At 39.5% G+C, this 23,441-nt stretch overlaps 1 non-coding gene across 1 annotated transcript; it reads left to right on the top strand.

The window, feature by feature from the left end:
- Positions 1-4,522: 4,522 nt before the first annotated feature.
- On the top strand, positions 4,523-4,638 carry Mir6354 (microRNA 6354). Its single transcript, NR_105772.1, has one exon. It is a non-coding gene; the product is annotated as a microRNA 6354 (primary transcript).
- The last annotated feature ends 18,803 nt before the right edge of the window (positions 4,639-23,441 follow it).

The raw sequence follows: 23,441 nt of genomic DNA, 5'->3' as shown, positions 1-23,441 counted from the left end.
GAACAAGTTGATGCTAAACCACAATAAAAAAAAAAGAAGGGTCTAAGAAATGTCCTCACTGCCATATTATCCCCTCTCTGTGAACACATTCATAATGCATTATGATTTCAATAGAAAGGTTGTTTGTAATTAAAATTAATACAGAATTAAAGCTGTATGTGTGGTGATGGCCTCCTTTAATTTGGCTTTCATCAATTAGAGCAGAAAATTGGAAGGTGGGGGATGAGGTACGAACTGTGAATTAGGAATATATTACACCCATTAATCATTACATGAGGGAAGATTTGAGAGCCAATCTCTCCTTTATCTAGCACCTCAGCCTACTATAGCTTTGAATGTACTAAGAAGGTGGTGTTATCTACTTTAGTAGTAAAGGATGGAGTCTTGCAGAACACAACCATGGACAAAGGTATTCTATTGCTGGGGTAGTCAGGAAGTCTCTGAACACATTGCACGTTTGCATGATGGTATGCTCACCTCTCCCCACTTATAGGTCTCCCCACTTCGGTATCTCCTCATTTCTAAGTATTCCTTACTATTCTCTTCAGCCAGTGGCAAACAGATGAAATATAAGCATAAAATAAGGGGCAAAAGGGGCATCTGTGTGCATGTGTTTACCTGATATGTGACATGACATTATGGGATGGTACTACATAGTTGATGGTGTCTCACACACACACAAACACACACACACACACACACACACACACACACACACACACACACACCATTCTGAGTGAATGCTAGCCAAAAAAACAAAAACAAACAAACAAAACCAGTCTCTGTACTGGGTCATCTAAATATCATGTTTCCCTACAAAAAAAAATGTGGAAAACCCTTCCAAATGCTACCTGCAAAGCTGTTGTTTTTTTTTTCTTGAGTAAGAGTAAAGATGGTCCCTGACAGACTTTGACCAAAAATTTGCTCCTGCTGTTCAGCTCAAGTACTTAAGTCTGATTCCTTAGACTTATGTGGTGAGAGGAAACCCTCATGTCCCCAAGCAAGTTGTCCTCTGACCTCCCCATGCAGACAATGAAATACATGCATATGAGCATAGGAGTGCATGTGCATGCATGCACAGGCCTGCACTTTCTTGTGTGTGTGAGCACACACACACACACACACACACACACACACACACACACCTAATAAGAATGAAATTCTTTTAGAATTCATTAATAACCTGTTAGAGTAATGAAAGTGCTCAGCAGAATTCAAGATAAAAGATGCATATACAAAGTCAGTTTCTACATATGTACAATAAACAACCTGAAAATGAATTAAGAAAGTTATAAAATTGACAATAGCATTATCGTTCCTAAAATATGTGGCAATAAATGTATAAAAATGCAAAATACATACTGTGCAAACCATAAAACAGTCCTGAAATAAAATCACCCTCCGTTTGTTGATGAGAAAACATTATTAATATAATGATGTTGCCTAAGCTTATCCAGGGGTTTCATAAGTCCCCATCAGATTCCCAGATTACATCACATCTTTGAGGAAATGGACAAGCTGAGAATAAAATCCCTATGGAATTGAAAAGAGCCTGGACTAATGCTTCAGAATTCATACTAATTCCAAAATTCACAATAAAGTGACTGTAGTCAAGATGGAGAAAATGTGGTACTGCCATAGCACAGTCATACAGATAAGCAAAGATAGACTTGTAACTGAGAACTAATGAATTGATTAATATTTTCTACATATACCCGTATAATTGTCATTGGTTGATTGCAGTTGATACTTCTAAGTCCATCTAATAGGAAAAAATCCTTTTAATTCTTTTAACAATTGCTATTTCATCTTACTGTTTCTGTAGATATCTTACAGTGTCATTGGGAAGCTAAATAATAGATGAGGGGGAAAAATCACTTCATAAGACATTCCATCTGAGAAACAGAAAAGAAATGATCGAACCAGGTGACATCATTGTTATCTATTTACAGATTCAGTATGCAGAGTGTATATTGAAACAGACATAATTAAGCGGCCGCATTGCTGAAGTCAAACACTGTCCAATTCTTTTGGCCTTTCTAAATATTATCATATAGCCATGTAGATATTCCTGAGTTTATCTAGGTGGTGGTTTGAGTCTGGCACAGTCCTGAGTATCCCAATACTTGGTCTCCTGTTGGTGGTGCTGTAGGTAAGTGTTTTGTAGGAGGTGTGGTCTTGCTGGAGAAAGTATAGACTTGGGGCATGGTCTTTTAGGTTTTCCCAATACCAACTTTCTCTATTCAGGCTTGTGCTTGAAGTTGTAAACTCTTAGCTTGCTGTTCTAGTCACCATGCTTGCCTTCTGCCACTCTTCTCTTCAGTGATACTGATGGGCACATATCCTTCTGGAACCATGAGCCCAAATAAACCCCTCCTTCAATAAGCTGCTTTGCTTATGATGTCTTATCACAGAAACAGAAAAGTAATTAATAATCTAGTCTATGGATTCAACAAGAAATACCAAAATCTGTATGACCACAAATGTCACTGTGCAGATGCAGTAAGCTAACTGTAGACAAGGAAATACCGTCAGGTCATACTCTGTGCTCTCTAACACATAAATTGCAAGTAAAAAGCATAGAAAAGGAACCCATTAATGTCAAGACTCTATAGGTTCCATTTTGAAATGAAAATCTAAAATTTATAGAGTCTCAAAATACCTAATTAGGTAATAAAGGTTTGAAAAGTGTTCAGAATAAATTGTGATACAATTTGAACCTATAGCACTATATCTGTAGCAGGATAGATGAGAGTGAAATGGAGTCTATGGACTAAACTCCTGCAATGTCAGGGATACTTGTTATGTTTTAGTTTGTTTGTTTGCTTGTTTGCTTGTTTGCTTGCTTGCTTGTTTAACGTGATGCTTAGGATCAAACCTAGAGTCCACTTTCGTTAGGCAAGTTCTCTGCTACTGACCTATAGCTACAGCCCTCAAATTTTTATTTCATTAGCAAAACATGTTGGTTTATTAGAACCAATAAGTATAATATTTTGTTTATGTTGCTCTATGCATTCATGTTTTCTTTTATAATAAAAAATAATGTAAAGTGGGCTAATTCATACTATGAAAAGGGCTTAGCGTGTGTGGTTCAGTTAATTGGCTATGTATCTGTTACATCACAGACACCAGTGAAGGGTTTTGAGTAGAGAGTGACACGATCATAATGGCCCATTAGAAAATTAATCAAGCAATGTGTGGAATAGATTAATGGACACTCGGCAGATTATGAAACAGCTTCGAAAAGAGTTAATTAAAATATGACCCAGGGCAAAAATAGATGCGACAGGATTTGCAGATGTGGAGTGAGTCTTGTGCACTGATTGCACATGATGGTTTGGGGAAAATGAACATTCAGGAATTATCAAGAAGTTTTTATGTACTATTTTTTTAAATCATATATCTTATTTTTGATGATCTATGTAACCCTAGGACAGCCTCAAATTTGTGATTTCTTCTCCTCAGTCTCCTGAATTCTAGGGTTAGAAAGTATGTAACATGAAGACCAGGAGGGCTAAGATATTAGTAACATAGACAGCAACATAAACCAAGAGAATGTATGCTAATGGTTCACAAACATTAAGATGGCAGAAGTATATTAACATGGCAGGGTTTTCCCATTCTTTGGAATTCTATTCTTTTCACCCACTGGTCTGTAATCCTAAGTAACTAAGCCTTTTAAAAACACAATAAACTCAGTAAAGTGGGTGCCATGCTAGAACTCATTTCAGAGGTTAATGTGAGGAGGAGTCAACATTACCATGCAAACAAAAGTGCCTGGTGGTGTGCACTAGGTATCAACAGCAGCGAGGATGATGATGACTGTGTGCGCTCCTCTGGACCTTGAAAGAAAGACATGGAGTGATGGTCAGAAGTATGTGAGCCCACCTTCTAAATACTTAAAAGTGGAGTAAATTAGATATTTTGTGGGAAAAAAAGATTTTTAAAAAATTAAAGACTTTGCTTGCATTTCTATGTACATATCTTAGTAGTGGAGGGGAATTACAATGATGTGTCTGATACATATTACTAAAAATATCTTTGTTCCCCTTGGTTTTTGCAATGCTTTTGTTCTAATATTCAGTTAGAAGGATTCTAAAACTTCCCCTTATTGATCAGGAGTAATTCAGAGCTGTAAAGACCACATGGACTGGCTTTCCTGTCTGCCATTAGCAGATAACAGAGAACGGGTTCCATCTCCCTGTCAACTGGACTCCAGTCATCCATGCACAAAGTAGTCTCAAGCTGCAAGATTTCTCAGTGCCCATGAATTTCTGTGGTCCTAGGGGCTCTATGGTTTTAATGGACATAGTCTGCTGATGTAAGAGGAGACATAGTGATTTGTAGATGCCCACGCTGTGATGGTTTTTCACCCCCTTCTTTTTTGTCCTCTTTGTTTTGTGTATTGTTTGTGTGTATTTGTGTGTATGTGTGTGTGCACTTACACACATGCATGCAGAAGTACAAGGCAAGAAATTGATGCTGTGTGTTCCCCTCTTCCCTTTGTTACGCTGAGACAAGTTCTCTTGCAGAGCCCAGAGTATCTGACTTGCCCTGGGGATCAGGTCTCTGTCTTTGGAGCTCCAGGGTTGAGAGACTGCAACCAGGAAGTCTTACTTGTTGGGGTTTTGTGTGGGTGCTGGTGATCTGAACTACAGTCCTCATGATTCAGTCACTGAGCAACCTTCCTAGCCCTGCTCCATCTTTTGAGTTGTCCAAATCAAAGAGAGAAACTTTGTTTAGCTCAAAATCTAGCACTGCATTGGAAGGCATTTCACAGACTTTACCCTTAAGACAAAGACTCATTTAACAAAATGTCTTCCTACCACACAACAGTCAGGCCAAAGTTGGTTTAGCATCCAACAGGACCAGGACAAAGCAACCATCTTCATTGTACACTTATTGCGACTTGAACCTGGAACATTAAATATCTGACAAAGGTACTCTTTGTTGTATTCACTTGCTTCCTAGGCCTTATAAAGTGATTTCAAGTCCCTCTTCATCAAACAGAAGTCTCCAACGCCTCTTCCACAATGCGGGCTATTTTGGGGGAACTTCATAAAGAAGAAGATCCCCATGGAGGCTTTTTGGTTTTGGTTTTGTTTTTCTTACTGCATTCAAGTGTCCCTGTGAACTTTATTTCCCATTATCCAGTGACTCTTACTATCGTAATTTGGACTCAAGATGATTCTTTTTCTCAAAGGATATATTGTGTGCCTCAGTTAATATGAGAACCATTTAAAAATAATTTTAATATGAAATCTCTGCCTCCTCTACAATAGCTTGAAGAGGCCATATTTCCATTGAAACAATTTTGGAAAAAAATTGGAAGAATTACAAAACATATATGCAGGAGTGTATAGGCAAACTTCTGAAGTATTTGGGACTGAAGGAAGAAAGTCTTCAGAAAGAAGCTAAACATAGTGAGGTGAGCCCAACACTACATGGGCAGTTTTTCCCTTTGGAGAGTTTCCAGGAGCAGAGGGTGGAAAAGTTAGACAAGAGAGTGTGCTGATTCTTAAAGAAAATCAAGAGTTGTGTAGATATCGTGGCAATTTCTTCCAACTGAGAATACAAAACTCAAAATTTAGAATCTTTAATGCATTGAGGATTGAGTCAGGCACCATAGACAATTAATGTTGAAAGTTTTAACTGTTTTTTTTTCCTCTGGACTGTGACCCATAATCCAATGGAGATGCTAACAAACAAACAAACAAACAAAACAAAACAAAACAAAACAAAACAAAACAAAACAAAACAAAACAAAACAAAACAAAACAAATGAGAATGTGAATGGAGACCCTAACAGTTATGGCAGTGAGGTGACAAAGCTTGATAAATAGTGACTGACAATTTGGAAGTCTCCATAAAAAATATTACTTATACTGATTATTTTTTTTCAACTTGAGGAAATGCCCCCATCAGATTGGCCTGTAGGCAAGTCTGGGGATCATTTCTTTAGTTAATGATTGGTGTGGGCTAGACCAGCCTTCTGTGGATGGCACCTTCCATGGGCAGGTGGTACAGAATTGTATAAGGGAGCCAGGGTGAACAAGCTAGTAATCAACCTTCCTCCAAGGTCTCTGCTTCAGTTTCTCCTGTTAGGTTTCCATCTTGAGTTTCTGTCCTGACTTTTATCCCTGATGCACTATAAACTTTAAGCTAAAACAAAGCCTTTCCTGTCCAAGTTGCTTTTGTTCATAGATTCTAAGGACAACAAAAGATATAACTATGGTATTAACCTTCAGTGTGGATCAATAGAGAGATACATCCCAGGTGAGATATAGTACACACAACCTTGGAAGTGACTAATATAAAACAGAAACATCCTAGATACTGATAAAAAGTGCAAGTTAAGGATCATAATGAATTAAATATCTACAAATCGGAATAGCTTCACCAGAGAAAAGAAATACAAACACTGACAAAACTGAAGTCAATGGAAATGCAGAGCAGCTAGCAGTCTCCTTCTCTGATAGAGTGTGTAGCTGCTTGATCACTTTGTAGAATGGTTTGGAAGCAGCCAGGGAAGCTAAGTGGGTATATGCCTGCAATCCAGTAAATGTACTCCAAATTCAGACATTACATGATATACATATTCATGCTTACCAGAAAGACACATGGGAAAAACAGCTCAAATTTCTATCAGTGATAGAAAGAATAAATTGTTAGAAATTTATGGGACAGACATGATACAATAACAAGAGGGTAAACTGCTCCCCAGAAGAAGGGTGGGGCTCTTAAACACAAGAGGGAACAAGGAAAGCCTCTGCTGTATTTGGTTGTTTTTCTGGAGAATTTCCCCATGAACTATCCACTCACTAAAATGCAACTCCTAAGATTGACCTAACATCTACTCATCCAGATGCAACTGCTCTGAGCTTGTACGATGTTTATTTTTATTTCATCACTTTAAGTCATGTTGTATATTCTTTTACAAAAAATAATGTAAACTGAACTTATGCACAATTGACAATTGATGACGTAATGGTACAAAATCAGCTCCTACATGTAGCACACAACTTAGCCCCATGTTCTTGCCAGCACTACAAACTACCTTATTAAGCTTTGTCAACTTAATTTTAAAAGTTGTATCATTTTTAAAAATCATAATTGACTGATTTCTAGCATATTTGTTGTGTCAAATACGTTTGTATTTAGTTTCTTATGAATTAAAATTTTGGCTTTTCTTGAATAACTGAACATTTCCTTCTGCATCTGAATGTAAGTTAAGTATTCCCGCCTCAACGGCATCATTACACCTGGTGCTTGTCCCTGTCCATCTGTCTTCTCCACAGCTCAGTCTTCGTCTCCATCCAAGGTTTGGGCTGAGATCCTTAACCTCACCTGGTATTGGTTTTTCTTTAAAGGCATATGTAAGAATCACTGCTTGACAGCAGTTTTTGCTAGAGAGGCCCTTGCTCTCATGCAGGGCTCACGCACTGGTAATTTCATGAGATCAGACCTGTCCTCAGCATGTGCCCATGGACATTGCAACTGCATGGATGACATCACCAGTACCAGCAGTTTATTCCTCTGTTTTATCTTTCTCCCACTCTGTTCTGTTGAAAACTTCTAGGCTTTTCGTGGCAATGACAGTAAGTACAGATGCATAGCCAGAGACTCTGGCACAATCATTTAGAAGGTACAAAAATTACAATAATTATTCTTAACCATATTAAAATGGTCATACTGCTGATTTAGAAATGGATATAAGAAAGACTTTACCAGATGAATTAGAAAACATCATAGTAAGCTTGAACTTCAGATTAATAATAATTTGAAGGCCTGGACATTGGAGTCTTGATTGATCACAAGATCAGTCTAACCACCTTAGTGAGACACTTTTGTCTCATAATAAAAATTTAAAGACAGATTCAGATGTGTTTCAGTGATTGATTGCTGGCATAGCATAGAAAAGGGCCCTAGGTTCAGTCTCCAAGATCACTACTACAAAAATCAAAGCAATATCAACCACAGACCCACATTTATTTTTAAAATACGTGTTCTGTATAGCATCAGAAATTAAACATGAGATTATGTTAAATTCAGCAAATCATCTACCAAATAGAAATTACTAATAAGATGAGATCACAGAAGAAAATGAAGTGCAATGATTTATTCTTTACATTTATTTACATTTTTCTACATTGAGCTATCACCTAAGTAAGTAGCACAGGAACTTGTTTGTGTGTGTGTGTGTGTGTGTGTGTGTGTGTGTGTGCATGTGTGATGTATACATGTAAAACTCTGCTTATACACATTGTATATGCATACATCTAAATCTATAGGTAAATAAGTAAATGTATATGAAGGGAAGGATTGGCTTACATGATTACAGTGGCTAAGAAGCCCTACACCATGTGATCTGAAATTTGAAAGATTAGGAAACCTGATAGTATAATCCAAATATTAAGAACAGAGACCCAAGCTGGGTGTGGTGGCACACGCCTTTAATCCCAGCACTCGGGAGGCAGAGGCAGAGGCAGAGGCAGGTGGATTTCTGAGTTCGAGGCCAGCCTAGTCTACCGAGTGAGTTTCAGGACAGCCAGGGCTATACAGAGAAACCCTGTCTCGAATAAACAAACAAACAAACAACCAAACAAACAAACAGGTAAATAACAGAGACCCAGAATCATCTCAAGCAGACAGCAAATTCACCTGGCCTCTATCTTTTGTTCTATCCATCTCTTGAAGCATTGCACAGCTCCCATTCACTCTACTCCATCTGTTGACTGCCACATCTAACCTCAGTGCCAATCATATCTAAAGTGGCTCCCACAGACACACCCAGAAGTAATGGTTGACCAGTTATCCCATCATCTGCTTAGCATAGTCATATTGGCACATAACAGAATGACTGTTATAGTCACTATTTTTCCCCATTCCGAAACTGTGTTATGATAAAGGAAGTGGAAGGGAGAGAGAATGAATTAAATTGTCTTCTTCCAAAATTCTTCGTTGAATCTGATCTTGTGTTATTCTCTCCCTGATGGTGACAGCTGTGCTGCCCTAGGCAATGCTGATTCATTCTCAAATTAAAACAATAAAATTTACTAACAACTCTACAAGTTCTCAAGTGAAGAGATCTATAAACTGCTTTCTCTTTGCTACAACTCTGTGAAATTACTTCTCCATCTCCTTTTCCTTTTAACTACAGGATTTAAGTACTCTTCTAAAACCCCAGGACTCTATTTCTTCTCCCATTTGGCTCTTAGCTTTGGTCTTGCTCATTTTTCATTCTCTCTCTCTCTCTCTCTCTCTCTCTCTCTCTCTCTCTCTCTCTCTCTCTCTCTCTCTCTCTCTCTCTCCCAAAACTACCTGACTTCCCAAGAGAAGCAGATGCTGGAAGCTGATGGGCACAGGCTCTGATAATGTTCTTTTTCTCGCTAGCAATGTGTGTTAGAGACACTCTCCTAGTTCCAATGTCATCACCTGCATATAGAGGACTTAACAAGCATCGCATCATTGCAGACATTTTGGTAATATTACAATCAAAATCAGGATTTTGTAAATCACCTCAGATGGGTTCATGCTTAAGATACAGTTTTATTTGAAAAAAAAAATTCCCATTCATTTTCAAAAACAAAGAAGACACATCAGTACTCTTGAATTTTTCCTTGAGTTATGGTCAGAGAGACATAACAGACAATCCTATTGATGGAAAGCAGTCAAAAGCTGCAGAGTCATGAGGGAATAGACACACACACACACACACACACACACAGGGGAGAGAGAGAGAGAGAGAGAGAGAGAGAGAGAGAGAGAGAGAGAGAGAGAGAGAGAGATATTGAGAGAGAGAGACAGCGAGCAAATAGGTCTTTTAACTTCTCTAGAGATAGATTCTATTTTTTAAAGATTTATTCATTCATTTATTTATGTATTTATATAGTATGTATATCTGTGTACTACACCTGCTATTGGTGCTCCTGGAGGTCAAAAGAGGGCACTGGATTCCCTGGAATTGAAGTTGCAAATTGTGAGCCACTGTGTATATGCTAGGAACCAAATCCTGATCCTCTGCAAGAGCAGCAATTGTCCTTCACCACTGAGCAATCTCTCCAACTCCTGAAAATACAATCTTTAAAAAACATTAAAATAAATTCAGCATTCTCTTCAGAAGCATTCAACATGATAAAGGGGTCAAATGCAACCTTTGAGAGCTGGTTCTCTTTCTCTCTCTCTCTCTCTCTCTCTCTCTCTCTCTCTCTCTCTCTCTCTCTCTCTCTGTGTGTGTGTGTGTGTGTGTGTGTGTGTGTGTTTGTGTGTGTGTGCCCACACACACACACACATGTGTTTATACATAGAGATAGATTCTTAAATTTACCTTTTTGTATGATGACAAGAATCCTGTCCTCAGATACTGTAATTGTATTTGTATTAGCTGGTCTTTTTGATAGGCATGCACCTGCAGAGATTCATAGTTACTTCATTAAGGAAGGCAGCAAGCACTCTTGGCCAGGTTAATCCAGCAAAACAGCAGAAACTTCAAGGAGCAAGTGTGAAAGGCTACATTTTTAAAAGGTAGTCAGCACAGAGTTAGCTCTGTGTTCACACGTATTCAGTGGTGTCACAGGTGGAACACTGGCTTGAGAAACATGATTCCTGAGACACATGGACACTTTCTGTACTAATTAAGGGCTCTGTCCTGCTGTGGTAATGTCCTCCTGTAGCTAAATAATATGTGCTACCACATATTTAGATGAAATATTGGAAAATATTTAATCTCTCATTCAGAGGAGATTAGAAGGGTAGTCAGAGTAATAATTATAGGCTGAGATCTGAAAACTGTGACTTCTTAGCCTTACACTACTCTTTATTAGGTGTTGATAAGCTATCTACACCCTGTAGGTTTCCTTTGTAATAAAAACAAACCTAGATCTATTGTGATCATAATGGCAATAGGCACTCAATAAGCAAAATATCTCCACCAATATTTATCTACAATTCAAAAAAAAAAACTATCTTCTACTTGTATTCTTCCACAACAATGATACCTGTCACCTTGTGGCATCTCTAGACAACTTTAGTGAAATGGAGCTGGTAATAAATGTAGATGTTTAACAACCCCCCCCAAAAAAAAAAACAGTAAGGAAAATGAACCTTTTCTGAGTGAGAGAATGCAGCCGAGAATTTAACATCTATTTTAATATCTATTGATTAGTTTACTCCACATCCACAAATACCACCAATCAACACTTTTCTGTGGAATCTATGAAGTACTAGGCACTGGTCATGAGGCACAGGCTGTGTTTCCAAGGAGCAGGTCATCCCAAAGCAACTCAGCATTATAATAGATGATGCTGAAAGATACAGAAGAAACCTGCCTAGAGGATTCTCTGAAGTGGGGATTATCAAGTCTCATAAAAGAAGTAGAAGTTACTTTGGCCATGTGACCCTGAAAAATGCAAAGTTTTGATTGCCTAAGTACTATTATCTACATCACGAAAATAATAACAATGACAACAACAATAATAATAATAACAATAAAAATAAATATAATGAGTCTAAATTATTAAGTCAGGAAGATAGATCAAGGGCTGAGAGTGCTTGCTGCCTGACCTAATGAATTTGAGTCTTGAGAGCTTGTGTGGTAGAGGGCAGAAACCATCTTGTTTAGATTGTCCTCTGGCCACCCCAAACTCAATTGCCACACAAAAGAAATATTTTGATAGTTTTTCATCATTTCATGTATTTACATTCCAAATGCTGCCCCCTTCCCAGTTCCCTCTTTGCCTCTGAGACAGTGTGGTGGTTTCTATCCCCACCTGCCCACCCCCTCACCCACTCATCCATCCCCAGCTTACCCCCCTGTACTCCTCTTTCCTGAGGCATCTACTCTTTACAGAATTAGGCCTCTCCAACTGAGGTCAGACTAGGCAGTCCTCTGCTACATATGTGCTGGGGACCACGGATCATCTCATATATGCTCTATGGTTGGTGGCTTAGTCTCTGGGACCTCCCAGGGGTTTGGGTTAGTTGAAACTGTTGGTCTATCTATGGTGTGGCTATCCCCTTCAGCTCCTCCAATCCTTCTCCTAACTCTTCCATAGGGTGTCCCAGCCTTAATCCAATGGTTGGCTAGAATTACCTGAATCTGTCTCAGTCGGCATCTAGCAGAGTTTCTCAGAGGACAGCCATGCTAGGCTCCTGTCTGCAAGCACAACATGACATTACTAATAGTGTCAGGGTTTGGTGCCCACCCATGGGAGGACACCGAAGTTGGGCTAGGCACTAGATGGCCTTTCCTTCTATCTCTGTTCCTGTGTTTCTGTTAGTCAGGAACGATTCTGAGTCAAAAATTTTGAAGGTAGGTTGATGATCCCATCCCTCCACTGAGGGCCCTGTCTATCTACTGGAGCTGGTCTCTTCCGATAATTTTTTTTAATTAGGTACTACACATCACAACAAAACACATGCTAAATCCTAGAAGTCACTCTTCCACAAAGAACAAATAAATAATAAACATTTGCCATTGTTTTCTCTCTTCCCAGAACCCTTGATATCATCTACCTTTGGGGAATTCTTATTATGGTTGCTCTCTGACTTTCCCATGATAGAAGCTAGAAATTTGAGTTTTCTTGCCTCCTACAAATAAGACACAGTTGTTACCAGTGTGAGACATAAACAAAAACACTATTACTAATGATATCCCTGTTTCACTTTACACATGAAATGCTCAGTAGTGAACAAATGTTGGCTAGAGAGTCCATATGAGGTGTATTAGTGACTTTTTCTGTTACTGTGCGTGGAAGCCTGAGAGAAATCAATTTTAAGGAAGGAAAGTTTAGTTCAGAACATTCAGTTCTTGATTCGTGACTCCAGTGCTTTTAGGTCCATGACAGGGCAGCTCATCATGATGGAGACACATGCTGGGTAGAAGATGCTCCTTACAGCATGAAAGGAGGCAGCAAAGAGAAAAGGAGTTCTTATAACAAAGTCCCTCTAATTTATGAGTCCAGAGATGGACTCATATATGGACAAAAGTAGGGACTCATGACCCAACCATCACTCAAAACTGGCATCTGAACCCTGCTGTATTGGGAACCATGTCATCAACACACAAGCTTTTGAGGATTGTTTCAGATATATGCTTTCATAAGAGGTCAGCCACACAAAAGGATTAGAACATGTGGAGCTAACTTCCTGGGAAAGCTAGAGGCACAAGTATCAAGATTTGTTCATTGATCCTAAGGGCAGGACTGGGAGCCAGCAGTGATGAACTTGCCCTATAATACCCAGTGTTCAAGAGCTATGCAATAAGAGTTCACAATCTAGTTGGAGTTCACCTCTCCAGCTGTGAGACTAAATGAACTAAATTCTCAGGGAGGCAGAGAGAAGGTAATCACAGGTCAAACGTAGGAAATGTGACTTTTGACAATGAAAAAAAGTGTGTGTGTATGTGTGTGGGTGTGTGCTTCTTCCAGTTTAATTAAAAGCAAATAGGAAAAAAAAAACCAAAGAAACCATAGGAGACCATGTAGAGATCTGGTGACTGCGATTATACCATCTCTATTATGAGCCAGGGTGGAAGGGAGGTCTGTGGAGGCAGAAATGTATAAAGGTTGAACATGATCACACAGGTTTATTGCAGTCTAGAAAATTGGTTTGGAGGTTATTTTAGAATCTCTGAAAACTGCTGAAGATTCGAAAGTATTTCCAGTCTATAGGACATATATTTTCCAGCAGCATATGGCGTCCTGGATATAGAGTCAAATAATGTAGATAATTAAGTTCACCTAGGATTGAGCTTTTGGCAAATGGAAGCAATGAACAGACAAGGTAACAAGAGAACTTATTTCCTGAAGGTCTGATTTTCGGGCTCTTGTTAAGGTTAGAAGAAGAAAGAGCTTTCCATATTAATGTTAGCCTGAAAAGAAAAAAACATTACAATTTTAATTGTTCATTCCTTGCAAATTGAGTAGATAATAATCGTGAAAGGCATTCATTAGTTGAGAAAAACTATATCAATTGTGACTCTTGTAGCACATTAAGAGAAACTTCAGTCTGCATTTTAAATCCCTGTTATCAGGAACAACAGTTCACAGAATAATGAAATAAGTCATTTTCTTATATTCAAAGCACATATTTGTTATTCTTGGTCCCTTAGAAAAGCAGCCTATACAAATGAATTTGAGTGCTTTTTCATTAGTATAAATAAAATGTTAAGTGGTGTGAGGAATTGCTGTAACTACTGTAGGCTGAAACACTTTCAGTAATGTTTTTCTTGAACAATGGTGGCAGTTAAAAGAACATTTCAGGACTTGTTTGTGATAATGACAACATCCAGCCAAAGAAGTAAAATCTCTTTTTCTTGAGAAGCACATGGCATGCACAGTTAGAAGAGGGAATCATGAAGAGGGATTTCTCACCATCCTCACTAATGCCCATAGAGTCCATGTATGTTAGGTTTCTTAGCATCTTTAGATGCTCTCCTCCGCTGCCTAGACTCCAATTGGACTGACTATCCTCTAGGACTCTATGTGTTTGTTTTTGTTTTGTAGGGGAGTTTTTATTGTTATTCATTTCTATGTTTTGTGTGTGTGTGTGTGTGTGTGTGTGTGTGTGTGTGTGTGTGTGTGTGGTATGTATGTGTGTGAAGGCCAGAGCTCAACACTAAGAATAAGCTTTCTCCAGCAGATCTAAGATGAAATCATGGCACCTATTGTGAGGAGGACAGTTCCACAGACTCCGGGGTAGAAGTTCTGTGATTCTCTTTCTCTTCTTGTTATCTAAAGCTCAGTGGCCACCCAGTTACATTACACTGTCCCAGGGGATATGACATGGTGAATAGAAAGATATTATGCACATGAATGTTCATGTGACACACAGGTTCTGTCATACTAGAACTGTCACCTCACACTAGTAAATCAGATAGAAGAAGTCACTTAAGTCTGGTTCCCTCCATTACTGTGTTGGATTTCTTTATGTCTTATTGACTTATAATACTTATCAACATGGAGTATGGTCTTATTTGTTTTGTTTATGTTTTGCCTGTTGGATGTTGCTCTCTTTAGAATGTTGGTCTGTGGAATGGAAAGGCCTTGTTTCCTTGTGTCTTAGCATGGGGAACAGGGCCTGCATATGTGATATACTCAGAACACGTAGGTTGTGAATGAGCAGTTTGTGAATTAATGACACCTTCCTGGAACTGGAATTGCAGATCAGTATTTCTTGTCCCATTGGTGCCTCCTGCCCTTCCCCATGTCTTCCACGGTGTGTACCTGTGTGTTTTATAGCATAGCCTGTGAGCAGAGTCTGCCCTTGACTGCGGTGGTTCTGAAAGCCAACCTCTGGAGTCTAAGCAGCATGTAGTCTTATCCAGGGGCACAGCTCAGCACCAGGAAACTCAGTTCTATAACTTGGCTTTCTGAGGGTGTACACCTCTGTCAGGTGACTTTACATTAAAGGCCATTTCAAAGAAGAGACAGCTTGGCAAAGCAAAAGAAATTGGGCCCTGCAAAGAACTCATCTCTGAGATTAAATCTTTGAAGATTCTCAGATAGCCATTATTGCTCTGGCTCCCTTCCAAGAGAGAGAGTCAGCCGAATGATCAGTCTTATCTCCCAGGTTAAAGATACTCACAGCCATTTCTTTTTGAGTGTATAAAATAAAAAAAATTTACTGAGTGGTTACTTCCTGTGTTTGGCAGTTTGAAAGATACACAGGATGTATCTGGAACTGACTGGGGGACTGTCAGTAGGCAGTTTTCACACACCAGAAGACCCTATTGGCTTCTATAAATGGGTATGTGAGTGCTGCAATGTTTTTCTTAGTTGATGGAATTGTTGATTACATATATGTTGTTTTGAATCTCCAGGAGCACTCCCAAGGTTTCTTTAAACTAATTTAAAAGCAACATTAGCTAACATGGTAGGGATGTCAACATTAGCTAACATGTTAGGTGTGTGAAAGACATTCCTTCACAATTTTCCTTTAGACTAATCACTGAGAAATTCAACTGCTTCGAATCATGTGTGTGTGTGTGTGTGTGTGTGTGTGTGTGTGCCTGCATGTGTTGGAAGGAGGCGAGGAAAGGAGGTGGTGGTAGAATACTGGAGTCAGGCAATACGATTGGTGCTTCCCTCCAAGGTGTACTGCACACAGATTCTGTGATCTGATCCCTCTCACTCCCTTTAGTATAATGTATAACCTTTGTCTGCAGGTTGGGTTGAGCTTGGTACAATGAGCCCCAGGCTTCATGCTTAGAGGACTGCTAAGTAAGATCTTATGCCTGGAAATTCCTCCACAATTGTGATTTAGCAAGTGACCCACTCTGGTGGAAATTTATTTTACAGTATTGCACACATTCTACGAGCTGACTTCTGGTGGTACCCACATTTGCAAGAGGATGAGTCTGAGGATCGGGACCTCCAGTTACTCACCTCATACTGTTGGTATTTCCTGCATATGGAGCTTTAACAACAACCTGGATCATCTGTGTTGTAGCTGCACCACAGTTTCCAGTCTATAGAGTCAGAGGAGAGAAGACATCATTTTCCCTGTGTCTTCCCACCTCCTAAACAGCATCTTTGCAGCTTTGTAGGATACAGGCACTATCATGTGTGGCACATTGTCAGAAATGATTGTGCCCGTATCCTACAAAGGATTTCAAACCTAATTGCCTATGGTTTCAGAGAATAATTCCAAACGTTGTGCTAGCTTACCCAAAGTCAAAAAAAAAAGTAAAAGAAAAAGAAAAAGAAAGAAAAAAAGTAAGTACAGTTTATATCCTAGTAGAAATATTGCCCAAAGCTATTGTACTAAGTTAAGACAAACTGGTGGTGCAAACTAACAGAAGTTAATTTCTGCTTAGTCCTGGAGGACAGAAATTTAAAATCAGGTTCCCTGGGGATGAAGTCAAAGTGTCAGTGAATACAGGCAGTTTACAGAAGGTCTGAGGGTAACTTGTTCTTACCAGTGACCTTTAGAATTTCTTTGTGGCTACATCATCTGAATTTTGCTTCTATGGCCATAGTGCCTCCTCTTCTTCTCTGGCAAGTCTCATCTTATCTTTCTTACAAAAACACTCGAGATCACCTTCTGAGCCCCACATGGGTAATTTTGAATTACATTTCTAGAACCATAAATTATTGGTATATGTAAAAATTCCTTTATTCTAGGGATAGGATCTTGAACTATTTGTGGCCAGTATTTAGACTACCACACTAGATAATAATAGGCATGCCATGAATACATACATCCCTCTTTTAGTCATGTGTATGTATCAGTCTCATTGCTGGTAGTGGATAGACAAGAGAGGTGGAGAAACATCACATCCTAGGGATAGGAAATTAGTTAATGGCTCACAATACATGCATGAGTACTTGAGTTGGAATTTCAAACAACTAGGGAGACACACCCCCAACAATTTGTGCTTATAATCTACACACTGGGACTCTAGAGATGGATGTTCCAGGAACTCCTAATCTGATGGTCTATCCAAATTGATGAGTTCTAGGCTGATGAGAGACCCATTTTCATAAAAATAATGTGAACAAGGCTGGGGAGTGATACCTGGGGTTGACATTCGACCTCCACACAAAGATGCACACACAGGGGCACACACATACACATATATACACACACAACAGAAATATTGCATTCTAGCAGTGCAGTGGGTATTTTATCAAAGAGAGCATGGTATGTTTTTAAGGTGCGTTTTATGCTATATAATTGTGAGAAGTAAATTTAAAATAATCAATGCCCTCCTTTTTTCCTCTTCAGTGCTGGAGAAGGCTTGCGTTTGGGGGTCTTATCAATGACTAGTTGTTGGAAGCCAGGGTGAGATAATGCAGCATGGAGAATAACTAGATGACCAGTGCTAAGCAAATGGCATTAAAGGTATGTGGGGGCATAGAGGCCAAAAAACACTTTATTTTAATAAAATCAACCTTTAAGGTTCATGCAGAGAGCTGACATTCCTCAGAAGTGTCACCTTGGAAAACAAATACAGACTGAAGCTTCTTAGAGATGAATAGCAAGATATGATACCAAAGTGATATAACATTGTCTTCTTGCTCACTGACTGAAACATTGAATATTCGGTTATTTTTTTCTATTCACTATATAAAAACTTTATTAATAATAACTATTATATTATAAAATAGATTTTACAAAACAAATTTAAATTAAATTAGTATATATAGGGACCTCGGCAAAACATGGTTAAAAGTGTGGCTCCACACTTCACAGAAACAGCTCTGAGCTTTCCCATGTGTTGTGTCCAAGGGTAGGGGCCAGATTAACTGGTGAAAGTTAGGCAGGGAATTCTTATCCCTCTACTCCTTACCTTCACACATTGCTTAAGTAACTGTTAGGTGATTAAAATTTAAGAGTTTGTAAGAACAAGAATCTTTAAAAGGTGTTTTGTGTATCCATTCTCTCTCCAGGTGAGTAGGACTCTCTGGGAGTCCTTCAGAGATGCACAGCGGAGCAGAGCAACATCCACACAAACTATCCTGAGGAAGAGCCCATGCTCTTCCTGGGAAGTCTGTAAAAATAGCACCATCTATATCCTGCTTTAGAAACAAATGCATTCACATGCATTATACCCTGATCATTTGACATGCCTACCCGATCAGGGGGCTCATTTCCCTGTTCATTACATCCATACCTGGGATGTCATTTGCTTCCAACTTGGAAATAACAGCAGCACATTTGGGTCCTACCATTGCAAACATTGAGTCATTGGTCAAAGTTTTCAGACTAGAATTCCCTTCTTTACAAATTTCCACATGCAGTAGCTATAAGCATATCCATGGTGGCTGTGCACTTCAGAAGGTGCTGTAGAAATGTGTGTGTGTGGGTTATCACAACACTTACAGAGAGCGATTGACATTTGGAGAGCATGAGCCTCAAGCTTGGAACACAAGGAAAGGTAGTGTGGTACCTTAGATGACGTTTTGATAGGTGAAAAGAAGCCACTGTAACCTGAATCCATCATTCAGGCAACATGCAAAATGTTGTGGTTTTCTGATGATATCATTTTAGTCTACACTGAAGTCCATAGGACTGCAACTTCCATGCAGAATGAAGGACACCATTACTTTGCTTAAAATGTTCATAATCTGGTAAACATTTTGGAAAACTACATCATGGATGGAAAAGCGTCTAGTACTCAATGCATTCCACATGTAACAGTTCATTTGTAGCGGCCATACAAAAACCTACACAGAGAGGCAGGCATCTGGAGTCTCAACCACAGCTTGTACCCTGGCATTCTCAAACCTTTATATACCGAAATCCATAGCATGTGGTAATGTTTCCACTATCATTAGATTACAAGTCTGGAAGAATGTTTTTTAATCATGTCTGTAAATAAGTAGCTGTATTATTTATCATGGGTAAAGATGATGCCTTTGGACAGATTTTGTAAAGCATTAGTACAGAAATCTACAGTGGAAGCCTCTGCTTATTGAACCAGAGTGTAGAGTGAAGACTTCAAGAGTACCAAGAACAGTTGGTTTGTGTTGGAGGAAGGAAGACATGATTAAAAAAAAAATCAGTGTTTTCTCTTCACTAGAAGTCCAATGCGTTATCCATTGCGCCACAGAGCCACATATAAGAAACCACAAATTCTCAAGTGCATTTTCCCTTGGATGTCTTTATTGCTGACAAACAATCAGTAAGAGTAGAGGGGCTAATTGGCACCTGGAGAGTAGACATGAGACAGGACAATAGTAAGTAACCTTTATACAGTTAAGCCTATTCAGAGGCAAGCCGAAGACACAGCAGTCATCAGGAAAACAATCTATTTCAATTAATTTGTAGCCTCTTTAACATAGATCACACAAATTAAATTATGTTAAGGGAAAATAAACAGAACCACCTCAGCAACACTGGAATGTGAATCCTATGAAGGAGAAGGCTACATATTTTTGTAAACATTGCCTCCCTGGTTCCAGGGAGAGTGCACTGGTACAGAAGCCACTAAACATCACTTGCTAACGTGTGGCTGAGAATAATGGTGGATCTGAGTTCTCTGAAAGCTTCTGGATCATTGTTACCAATTCTTTTTATAGGCCTAATCTGAGCGCAGTGTTGAACAGGCTGTGTTTTGATGGTAGCAGCATCTCAAAATGTATTTTTAATAATTAAGTGTGGTTATAAAAAGCACAGTAAGGTTTTCATGGACCCAAAAATATGAACTGACAGGGCCTAAAGGGCAGGAGGAAAGTGTCAGAGCACCCACCATAATACTGAGTCCTTGCAATAAAGGCACCACTGGCCAGATGTCTGCCTCAACGGTTTCCATCAGAAGTTTATTTTGAGTCTATTTATTATTCAAATAGAAGGAGAGTATAGCCAAATCATGAATCACTATCATTAATTATTCCCTGGGATTAAGGAATCAGTTATAACCATGTCTCCCTTTAATCCTGTTTTATTAATTTATATTCTTGGCAAACTCTTCCACTAAACGGATTCCAGCTTACCACAGGGACCCAGAGGAGAATGGAGGTCCCTGGGGTCAGAGAGCAGCATTTGCTTTAATTTGATAAAATAAATTAGCATGGGATTATGGGTGCTATTAGCATAAAATCCTCACTGCTATGCTCGGGCCTTCAGGAGAATGCTGGGCAGTTGCATTGACTCTTGTCCGGATTTCTGTCAAAGACAGATTTCCAGAACAGCTGTCCAGAAGTGGTCAGGCGGATCGGAAGCTTTGGTTCTTTGGGGATGTGTGTGCTTACTGAATAGTGTGCATACTGGCACGTAGAGAAGTTAAGGTTCGTCTTATGCTTAGAGAACTGCCCTCTCCAGATCACCAGTGACACACTTGGTATGGCTTTTCTACTCTAGTCATAGAATACAGAGGGACAAAATTTTCTGAGACAACCACTCCCCCCATCCCTACAGAGGCTAGACTGAGCAGATCTGTTTCATAGCTTATTAATCAACATTGCAATTTAGCCTTAGATTTCTCTCAGCAAAAAAGCAAAACAGTCTCTCGTCTCTCTCTGTCTATCTATCTATCTATCTACCTATCTATCTACCTACCTATCCATCCATCCATCCATCCATCCATCTATCTATCTATCTATCTATCTATCTATCTATCTATCTATCTATCTATCTATCTATCTATATCTATCTATCTATCTATCTATCTTCTCTCCATTCAAATCAACCCAAGCCTTTGACATATACCTTTGGAAGTTTCCACTTCTTCATCATATGTATCCACAATGAGCTCATCTGTCTTTCACTCACTCCTGCTCCCTCCACATCCCACAACATGTAAAATCTGAAAACATGTAAAGTCTGAACTAGTTTCTTACCTTATAAAAATGGGACAAACTTGAGCAATGAGCTATTTAAACTTCTATAACAGCCCATGTCTATGATAACATAAATATCAAGTGGGTGTTATATAGTTGACAAAGATTGCGTAAAGTGCAGTATGTAAACTTCCTAGCAAGAGACAAGATGTATGAGGATCATTTCAGAGCCAGCCTTCACTTTCCACCCCTACCCCCATCTTATTCCTGACCAGTCGCTTGTTCCTTGGGTAAACTGAGTGTGAGATGCATGACTGTGATTGTCCTTCTGTCTACTCAGTATGTGGAAGGAACATGTGAGTCTAAGAAAATGACCCATTTCCTGACTTCCTTTATCTCTCTGATGGCAACAGGGAGCTCTGGCAGCAGGAAAGGCAGCATGCTGGCCCCAAGAACTACAGGAAGCTATGCTTTAGAGAATTAGATAATGTCATGTGTATATTGGGGGATTGCAGTTTTCTCTACCAGTGTCTTTAAAACAGGTTGCTCACAATAAATGTGAACTGGGACACTGGTAAAGAGTATGTTATATCTTAAAAAAAATACACTTTGCATAAGTCAGAAATTAAAGGTCTATAATAATGTAAAGGGAAATCCTATTAAAAGGGGAAATAATGATTATTCTTTAATTGGAAGCATAAATTTATGTATTGATTGGGGCAACATCTGTACAAAGAAGTCTCTTTCTCTCTCTCTCTCTCTCTCTCTCTCTCTCTCTCTCTCTCTCTCTCTCTCTCCCCCACCCCGTGTGTGTGAGTGTGTGTCCATCCAACTTTGTATGGGTTCTGAGGACCCAGACACTGGTCCTCACGTCTGTGCATCAGGTGCGCTACCCACTGAGCTCCCTATCCCACAAAGACAGTAACTTTGATAGCGTCCCAAAGAACAAAAGGTGGTTTTTCTTCTCTTCTCCCTTCTTTTTTATGTGCCTTTTTTCTTTCACAGATGAACAAAAGTCTTTGAACTTCCCAGCACTTAGGCTGTCCTTCTACCCACGAACAACCTGAGAGGGACACTAGGCATGGCGTGAGACTCACCCACACCTTGTTACCCTGAAGCTGCTGCTAGCAAATGAAAATCTATGATTGCCCTGCAAAAATGAGTTATTTCATTTCGTGAAATTTGTATATGGGCTGTTCAGAGTTATTTGATATTAAAAATGTGTGAGGAAAAACTCCGCTGGGAGTTACCGTGCAGCAATAACATTTAAATAAATTACCCAACCTGACATCCAAATCGTTTATTTTTCAACACCCTGGTATGCTTCATGATACTTCTCAGCCATAGTCATGAGGTACTAGGCACCAGCCTGGTCATCACTCATTGGCAGACTGCCTGTTTCCCCTTCAGTCTGATTCCTCGTGCTTTGTCTTACACACTTGCCGAGAGAGGTGCAGGAAATGCTTCTGCCTGGTTCTACTCAGAACCCTGCTCCTGCTCAGGGTGATGTGCTGGGATGTTAGCTGTTCAGTCAACTTCTTCAAGGCCAGAGAGGCTTTTAGTCATCATCCCCATAGTAAAGAAAATAAAACACCTAGTGTCTTCCTTCCTTCCTTCCCTCTCTCCTTTCCTCCTTCCTTCCTTCCTTCCTTCCTTCCTTCCTTCCTTCCTTCCTTCCCTCTCTCCTTTCCTCCTTCCTCCCTCCCTCCTTCCCTTCTTTCTTCCTCCCCTTTCCTTTATTCTTTCCTCCTTCCCTTCCTTCTTTCCATTCACTCTTTCTTTCAGACAGGGTATTGCAATGTAGCCCAGACTTTTCTCAAACTCACAATCCTCCTGCCTCTGTCTTTCAAAGGTGGAGATTACAGGTACTCACCACTGCTCCCTGGATCCTCCCCACGCCTCCACCTCCCCTCGCTCCCATTTGAACCTTAGTTTCTCTGTGGCGTGTGCCCTCTGAGAATGGGTGACTGGCTTTAAGAACTACTGTTCCTGTCAATAATAGGAGCTGATGTTAGATTCTTCTCTGAACAACTCAGAGCTAAGAGGGCACTCAATTTAATTTCAAAATGAATGGCACTCTGACCCCAACATTAGTCTGGTCTGTATGCGACACTCATGGGATTTTCCTTTTAGTCCAATCTATGAATGGAGATTAGAGTACAGTAAGTACTCTAGCGTAGAACTGGGAGAGAATTCTGGCCTAATATCTAAAAGCTG

This window comes from Mus musculus, chromosome 1 (assembly GCF_000001635.26).
Source record: "Mus musculus strain C57BL/6J chromosome 1, GRCm38.p6 C57BL/6J".
NCBI lineage: Eukaryota > Metazoa > Chordata > Mammalia > Rodentia > Muridae > Mus > Mus musculus.
This window is presented reverse-complemented; position numbering and strand designations above follow the sequence as displayed.